At 29.2% G+C, this 9,378-nt stretch overlaps 1 pseudogene; it reads left to right on the forward strand.

The window, feature by feature from the left end:
- The first annotated feature begins 579 nt into the window (after window positions 1-579).
- On the forward strand, window positions 580-1,603 carry LOC131631819 (uncharacterized; annotated as a pseudogene).
- The last annotated feature ends 7,775 nt before the right edge of the window (window positions 1,604-9,378 follow it).

Raw genomic sequence — 9,378 nt, forward strand, 5'->3', positions numbered from 1 at the left:
ACCCGATGAATATCAGTTCAAGAACTCAACTCAATCAATACCAAAAAGTAATATAATCTATTGCTTTACTGTATATACAATAATAATATTATTAATATATGTGGTACTATCTATTGCTTATATGTGTTAGTGTGTACAAACTTTTATGGAAAAAAATGCAAACATGTGCATGTACATGTACATAATAATCAACTCTTAAATTTCAAAAGAATTGTCATGGTGTTTATTTGTTTTTTCAAAATAAAATATTAGCAAACGACAAAATACACGTTACTATCCAACCATATTATTAATTTTTTTTAAAGATTACTTCTAATATTTTTATACTATCCTTTTTAAATTATTTTTCTAACTCAATATATATATATATATATATATATATATATATATATATATATATATATATATATATATATATATATAATTGTTCTACCTAAGATTTTAGTTCATTTTTTTGAACGATTTATCATTAAGTAGAAAATTTTCTAAATAATTCTGAAAATTTAGTACTATTAAATAAAGTTTTTCAAATATTTTTCTGATTCATATATTTATAATTTTTTTTAACTATTGCAGTTAATGACTACTAAAGAAAGTCTTCCAAATAGTTCCGAAAATGTAGGAAAAGCAAAGTGGGATGATTTTAGTACCAAAGTGTTACTTGAAAATTGTATAAATGAGATTCGTAAATGTGGAAAACCAGGAATTGCTTTTAGAAATAAAAAATGGGAAGAAATACGTGAAGAATACAATAAACGTACTAATAAAAACTATACCCAAAAACAGTTGAAGAATAGGTTGGATAGTTTGAGAACTGATTGCACTACATGGAAACAATTATTGGGTAAAGAAACTGGTTTAGGATGGAATCCTCATACATGAAAAATTGATACTGATCCTACATGGTGGGATGCTAAGGTAAGGGTTAGTGTTGTAAATATTTTATTTTTTAATTATTTAAAGTTAAGTAGATGAATTTAGATTGTCTAAATTTTATCTCTTGTTATTGGTTACACATGAGAATGTGAAATATGCTAAGTTTCGTTATCAAGGTTTGGAATTTCGTGATGAATTGGAATTTATATTTGGGGAGATAGTGGCAACTAGTCAATGTGCTTGGACGCCAGCTATGGGCGTACCATTAGAATCTTCAAACCAAAATACTACTACAGATGTGGCACACGAAATTATTGATTCTGATGATGAATTTAATATTGATGAATTAAGCCCTGTGAGAAACACCCAATCAAAAAATAAAAGAAAAATTTCACCAAACATGGGTGAAAGATCAACAAAGGGTAAGGCAAAGGTTGGAACTGCGCCAACAATGAGGAAAACATTAGAAAGATTAGTTCAAGCAGCGGAAGGTCATAATGAAGTTGAAAAGGCTGAAATTGCTGCAACATCTCATATTAATGGACAATATTCTATTCCAACTTGTGTTGAAATATTAAAGAGTGCAAAGGAAAAAGGACTTTTGAATGGTCAACAATTTAGTTATGTTTTAGAGATGCTTAAGGATGAACAAAATAGAGTCCTAATAATATCTTTAAAAAATTCTATTAGCGATTTGATAGAGTGGATTATATACAAGTATGAGTGAAATCCTTTAGTATGATGTTTAAGATTTAATTTTATGTTTTATGTTTTTATTGACTTTTATGCTTTAAGTTGAAACTTGAGTCTCTAGATGTATCCTAAAGTATTGTATTATTTTAGTTTTTAACTTCTATGTTTTTGCTTAAGACATTTATGCATTTTAACTACTTCAATGAATATGTATTTGCAATTTGTAATGTTCTTGTTTTCAATTTATTTAACAGATGCATTCTAAACAAATCAATGAACGATAAAAAAAGGTTAAAAAAAGGCGATGCAAGTTCTATAAAATATATTACAGTGCAATAGCAATTGCATTTGACTATCATATGAGGTACTTACTCAAACAAGGTAATAGATTTCTTTATTCTCATGGATGGACTTGGGTTAGAGAAACTCTTAACACCCCGGATGAAAGTTAGGATGGAAACTTGCGTTGTATTGAAACTTGAAAAATTATTAGTTAGTAAGGGATGGCTACATCCATCCAAAGAAATGACATCATTGGAGGCTTTGACCATGTTTCTTTGGAGTTGTGCACATAGTGAAACTAATCGAAATATCCAAAATAAATTTGGAAAATTAGGAGAAACTGTAAGTAGGAAGTTCAGTGAAGTTCTAGAAAGTGTATGTTTATTAGCAAAGGAAATTGTCAAGCCTCCTGATTTTAACTTTGAAGAAATTCCATCAAAAATCAGAGACGATAATAGGTATTGGCCTCATTTTCAAGGATGCATAGGTGCTATAGATGGAACACATATTCCTGCCATTGTTCCTACTAAGGATCAAATACGTTATATTGGTAGAAAGGGATTTACAACACAAAATGTCATGTTGGTGTGCAAATTCGATATGTTATTTACTTTTGTTGTTGTTGGATGGCCTGGTACTGCACATGATACATGTATCCTTTCATCTACGATTGAAGAAATGAAAAATGTGTTTCCTCATCCACCAGAAGGTAATCATAATATCATTTTATAATCAAATTAATATATTTATTGATTTAAATTTTGCATATGAACTAAAAAAATGTTTAATTTGTTAGGCAAGTACTATGTAGTTGATGCTGGTTATCCAAATATGAAAGGGTATCTATCACCATACAAAGGTGAAAGATATCATATTCCTGACTTTAGAGCCGGTGGTCAAGCAGAAGGCATATAGGAAGTATTTAATCATGCACATTCTTCAGTAAGAAATGTAATAGAACGAACAATCGGTGTCTGGAAGAAAAAGTGGCATATTTTATGTGATATGAGACCATTTCCGCTAATAAAATAACAAAAAATTATAGTTGCAACAACGGCACTTCATAACTTTTTTCGGATTTGTGGCTTCGTAGATGAAGATTTTAACAAATACGATAACATTTCTGAATATATGACTGGCAACATAGAAGAAAGAAATATTCATGAAGATTTAGGTTCATATAACCCAAGAAGAGTACAAGATGGAGGCTATATGGATAAAGTTCGAAATCAAATAGCCATTGAATTGATTGAAAATAGAAATCATTTGAGTTTATGATTGTTTGTGTTTCTAGTCGTGAATTATATATTGAATATTATTAAACTTTTTTTAGATCACTTATTTTTAATTAAATATATTGAAAAAATATTTTATATGATAATTTATGAATTTTATTCATATTTGTATTTCTTTTAAATATATATTCATTTATTTATATCTTATGTTGTCCTACAAATTTAATTTGTTAAAAATTATTTTATCAAACAACTTTTAGCTTAAAATTAACTTTGGAGCTTAGAAAAATAATCATAGCCAAACAACTTTAGCTTTACTTTAAAAGCTATTATTTTTAACTTTAGCTTTCAAATAACTTTTAAGACCTAAATAAGTCGGGCCAAACGAACTCTAAATATGGTAAAAGATATAGGATCATATTTATTTCAATAAGAAAAAATACATACAATTAAATTAATAATTAAATTTATGAGTTGTAATTGTAATTCATAACAACATCATCATTTCTTAACATTTACATGTACTGGAAATAAAATATTTTAGAAAGTATTTTGAAGTATGGTGCGGCTTGTTATTCAGGTATCCTTGTTTTTGAGGAAGGGTTTCATTATCGCAACCATTCTTTCATGAATGTACAATTTGTGCATCTTAAATCAACCCTTATGTTAATTATGCAAATAAATTTTTTCATATATACTTGATGGTTTTAACTGATTTGAATTGTAAATATATATTTGATTTTCTAGGAGTTTAACTTAATTTCAAAACCTATATTTAGTATGTATATGTTATTTAGTATGTTCATGTGTATTATCCCTTATGTTCATGTGTATTTCAAAACCTATATTTGATCTGTGTTTTTGTCAAAGTTGTGTTTAATGTTTGTTTATTGGTGATAATTATTAACTAATAACGAAAAATATGATGTATGCCTCATTGCCGAGTTTTAGTAGGCTTGGTGGGAATATACCATTTTTTCTACAAAATTAAAAATTATATAAATAATATTAATTAAAGATATAATTAAGAAAAGTCATCAAAAATAAAAAAAAAAATTCACATTTTCAAATGTTTTATTAGGTAGATCATTCAATTAATAAAAGGGGACTGCAGGTCATTCAATTTAAAAGAGGAGTGTATGCATTTATAGTTACTATATAGCATGAAAGTTACAAATTCACACATTTTAAAATGTTTTATTAGGTAGGTCATTCAATTTAAAAGAGGAGGGTATGTATTTATAGTTACATTTCAATGTAATTACAATCTTTCACTTAGGTCTGTCTACTGACTTTTTTTGAGTTTGTTATGTCACTCATTAGGCCTCTTTCTACTGATTTTTTTTTAGTTTGTTATGTCACTCTTCATCATCCTTTCTTTTCCTAATTTTCGTGTGCTTAAGTGACACCTTTTGGATTCTAGGATCCAAATTAAATTATTATTTAAACAAATAAAATCTACTATTAAGAGTGAAATTACCAATTGAGTAGTTAATAGAAGTGATTTTGTTGGTACATTGTTGAATAACTGAATTAATGGTTAAATTTATAAATTATAATAATAATAATCTATAGTAATAATGACATAAGTATTTGAATTCTAGATCTATAGTGTATAAATATATAAATTTTAGAATTTGGAGAATTTTTGTCAATTAAAAAATTTATGAAAAAAAATCAAGAAGGCTTTTGCCCCATATGAATTTTTTATACTATAGTTGATTTTTATTGGATGTTACGAGGCCATTTGTTATAAACATGTGTGTTTTTTATTTGACTCTAATTTTAAAAGAAGATTCTATAAAAGCTATTTTAAATTAACATAAGCTATTTTAAACCTATACTTTATGAATTAAAAAATAAAGAAATATGCATTATTTACGGTGTTTTTTCTCACATAATTGTTACTTTTTAACTAAGCTCTTTTAGTTTGATCGAGAAAAACACAATAAGAGAAGGGGTAGTAGGCCAAAATCTTCTAGAGAAAATAAATTTAAAAAATAGTAATTCTAACCTATGATCTTTATAAAATTATCCCTAATTCTTAAAAAGATGAAACCAATAAGTGTGAGAAATAGCGATGTGTTATCTATAATTGCCAAATAATTTGCGCACTTGTAATAAAAAAATTCATAGAGGTTGCGGTTTCTAAGCTGCTAAGGAATCAAAGAAATTGGAAAAAAAAGAAGCTAGAATTTCCATTTGAGAGCTAATCTTATTAACATGGTTGAGAATTCAGTGATGACAGCAGGGTGAAAGATGACAATATTCTCAACAATGAAGGAAAGAGTGAAAAATCTGCATAACAAGCTACAAAGGATTCAGAGTCAAGAGGTGTTCAAAGTTGCATTTAATCCAATCAAGGATGCATAGTGAAGGACCTTCTTCATAGCTGCATTTAATCCCGTCGATAATAAAGAGCTTTCAAATCATTTAATCACATGGGCATGAGAACATGAAAAGTGATAATGAAGACTCCCAAATCACTTCCTTGATCTTATTTGTGTAGTATGTCACATGAATTTTTAAGTTAAGTTATATATTAATATGTTGTTTATTGTTAAAAGTATTTGTATAATTTTTTTTTGTTTTCGGTTGAATTTGTCCAACCTTAAAGACAAATTTTAGGTGATTTATTATTTTATAAATGTTATCAACATGAACCACATACTTAGAGCTCCATAAGTTTAGAGAGCTTAAATCTTTCATTTTGTTGTCACTGATATTCTCTACCTTATGGGTTGAAGTGACACATGGTCATATAAATAGCTCTTATCATAAAAGTAAACTTAAAAAAAGATTAATCTCATGGGTTGAAGTGACACATGGTCATATAAGTAGCTCTGATCATAAAAGTAAACTTAAAAAAAGTTAATCTGTACTATTATTATGGAGTTTAGGTTGAGTTTGATGTTATTGATCATTAAATTAATTTTTTAAAATTTTGAGTTAAATTTTTTTATAAATTTATTTAAATTTTGATTTTTGGCTAATAATATATATATTGGAAACACATCAATTTTTTAGTAGAATTTTTTTTTATAAAAGAGAGGGGCAAGTCTCAAAGCATCTACGTCTAATAAATGCTTAATATGACTAGGAGCAAAATTGAAAAAAATACATACATCGGAAAATTTGCCAAGGCGTCAAAACAATGATTAACTTCTCTATACAAATGTACCACAATTACCTCCTAGTGAAGGTTTAATAACCGACGAATATTGTTGACTAAGTATTATCCAACAGTACTACTAGAGGCTCCATTCTTGATGGCATTCACAACCACCATAGAATCAACATTCAATTTCACTCCCTCCAAACCTAACCTCGAAGCATAACTCAACCCTTCCAAAACGTCTCATAATTCAGCAACAAAAACACTACAAGCTCCTATAAATTCGGAGAAACCACCAATCCATTGACCATTCCAATCTATTATGCCTTCTCCACACCCATCTATATTATTATCTTTACACGCCCCATACATATTTAATTTAAATTTTCCCTCCATTGGAGGCTTCCAACCTGTTCAGACAAGAAATCTAGTTCTTTCCATTATATTATTATTCGCCCATTTAGCAATATAATAATCATAAAAAAAAACCTGCATAACATGCTTCCATGGACTATGCGGTCTATAAAAAAAGATTCTCATGAACTTATATATTTTAACACATCCATAATTGATGGCCAACATTTGCCCACAAATCTTTCCACTTCACATCATTGGTCTTATTCTGCTTATATTTTAAATTTGATTTAATCTAGTACTCCAAATCTCCTTGAAAGAAAATACTTCTAAAGGAAATTAGCACTACATTAACCCATATTTGAATGGCAATAAGGAATTCCCTTAAAGCATCCAAAGTAGTATCTATAAAATTTTCACAAAAATGACACATAGCATGTCCAATACCCATCACACTCTTTTTGTAGTTTGTAAGGAGCCTGTCATGAGCCTAGATCTACAAAATGTTTTACTCTCTTAAGGACACAAAAATTCCAAATATTACTCCATATTACCTCGTTTTCATTCTCCTCTCAGCTACATAAAACCTTGTACATGCTAAACATTCTGAACCCTTCCTTTCCCATTTATGTGGTATTGTCCGTGTCTTTCTTAGCGGCCACATTTGGGGGCAGACAAGCAGCCACTTTTTGGATCTGTGCAAGCAACATCCACTTCTTAAGCAAAATCCAGTTCTAGTCACCCTTATTCCCGACTAACTCACACAAGTCTGGACCTCTTAACTCCTCCAGAATGTCCCAAACATTCTCCCTAACACGAAGTCCTAGAGCCAACCAACTCAGGTTCCATTCAATATATTTCCTATCGCCAACACACCAGCTACCACGTTCAAAAAGATGCAGATCCAGCTTGACAACCGCCTTAAGAGACTAGAATATGAACTGCGAATTCTATCAGGTTCCTCCAAATTATAACAATCATACTTGTTTGACATCACATTACAACATAACTCGCCTGCTCTGTTATGTATCTTCTAACTCAGATTAAGACTACAGAGTTTATTCATTTATACATAGCCTTCTCAAACCAAACTCTCCCAAGTTCTTGGGTTTAGCTACAGTTCCACATTTCACAACATGATATTTTCTATTATATATCGTGTCTCCCCATATATAGTTTATTTGTATTCTATGGATCCATCTATGCATGATTTAGTAATCACATTAGTCATCACCAAATATATATGAATAACCTCTAAAACACTCTTTTCCAATACAACTCTTCTTGCAAATGATAACTTCTTAGTTCTCTAGATCGCGAGTTTAGATTTGATCCGATCAATAATATAGTGGAAATATGATCTCTTGAGATGATCACTTTATAAGTAAGAGGAGTCATACACCAATTATCTTAAGGTTTTGGATGAATATATGGTCTCTCTATCTCACTTGTGTGTTATTGTTGATCCAACGTGGATGCTTCTCATGATGACCCAACAATAATGACATTCTTCGTGCCTTATGACAACTTTATCTCGTTAAAAATGTGATAAGTTTCCGACTTAGCTTGTCACATGCTTTGAGTAAATCCACTTTAATAAAAGATATACTCTTTCTTGCTTAGCGACTAGCACTTTTTCATCCGAAAGTAATGGTCGCTAAATCGGCCGCTAAATGTTTTGTTGAGTGATTTCAAAGCTTTTTCGATCTTAATTCGATCACTAAAAATGAATTTTCTAATAGTGATATCCATTTGAGAGAGTAAGCGATTTCAATTTTAAAGAATGTCACATGCTTTGGGCAAATCCACTTTAATAACAAAATACCCTTTCTTGCTTGTCAACTTATCCATTTTAGAGAGTAAGCGATTTCATATTTAAAGAATTTATTCTTTTTAACATTTTATTTAATTGATTCAATAAATTAATCAATAATAAATTAAGTCGGGGGGTGTGTATGTTTGGGTGGGGTGGGGTTAGTCACTAAAAGCTTAAACAATCATTACATTAGTAGATTACTTCAAAAAAAAATTATAACTTTTTAAAACTGTTTTCTTTATATAATTTACACTAAAATTAGGATGACAAAAAAATCTGCGTCCTTGGGTACGAGTAAAACCCATCACATATATATGTTTGATGACTTACTAGCTAGCAAAATATACATGTGTCCGCACGAGTAAATTTATTTTATACGATATAAATTTTATTTGGATATACATGTAAATCTGAAATGAGTTATTTATTATAAAATGAATAATGATAATATAAACTCAATTGTGTTGAATTATCTTACAAAAATAAAGAAAAAGAAGCTCGTGAAATGGAGAAAGGAAAAAAGTAAATATTTTGACATTTGAAAATAAGAATTTTGTGCCTCAAATAAAAATAACTGTTAGTTAAAATAAAATATGTATTTTACTAATAGTGTCCCGTGAGAAAAAGAGAAATTTGTGTCTCAAATAAAGACAATTGTTAATTAAAATAAGGCTAAATTCCAGTTTTTGTCCCCCTATTTTAGTGTTTTCACGATTTTTGTCCCCCTATTTTTTTTAAACACTTTTCGTCCTTCATCCCCATTTTGGCTATAAAAAACACTTATGTGCCACTTTTTAAAATATGTAGCTCATCCTCAAAAGGGTATGGGGGACCAAAAGTGATGATGGGGACCAAAAAACGTATTTTAAAATGTGACACATAAGCGTTTTTTGTAGTCAAAGTGGGGATGAGAGACCAAAAGTGTTTAAAAATAAAATAGGGGGACTAAAATCGTGAAAACATAAAAATAAGGGGACCAAAACTATAATTTAATTATAAAATAAAAT

This window comes from Vicia villosa, unplaced genomic scaffold (assembly GCF_029867415.1).
Source record: "Vicia villosa cultivar HV-30 ecotype Madison, WI unplaced genomic scaffold, Vvil1.0 ctg.000864F_1_1, whole genome shotgun sequence".
Taxonomy (NCBI): Eukaryota; Viridiplantae; Streptophyta; class Magnoliopsida; order Fabales; family Fabaceae; genus Vicia; species Vicia villosa.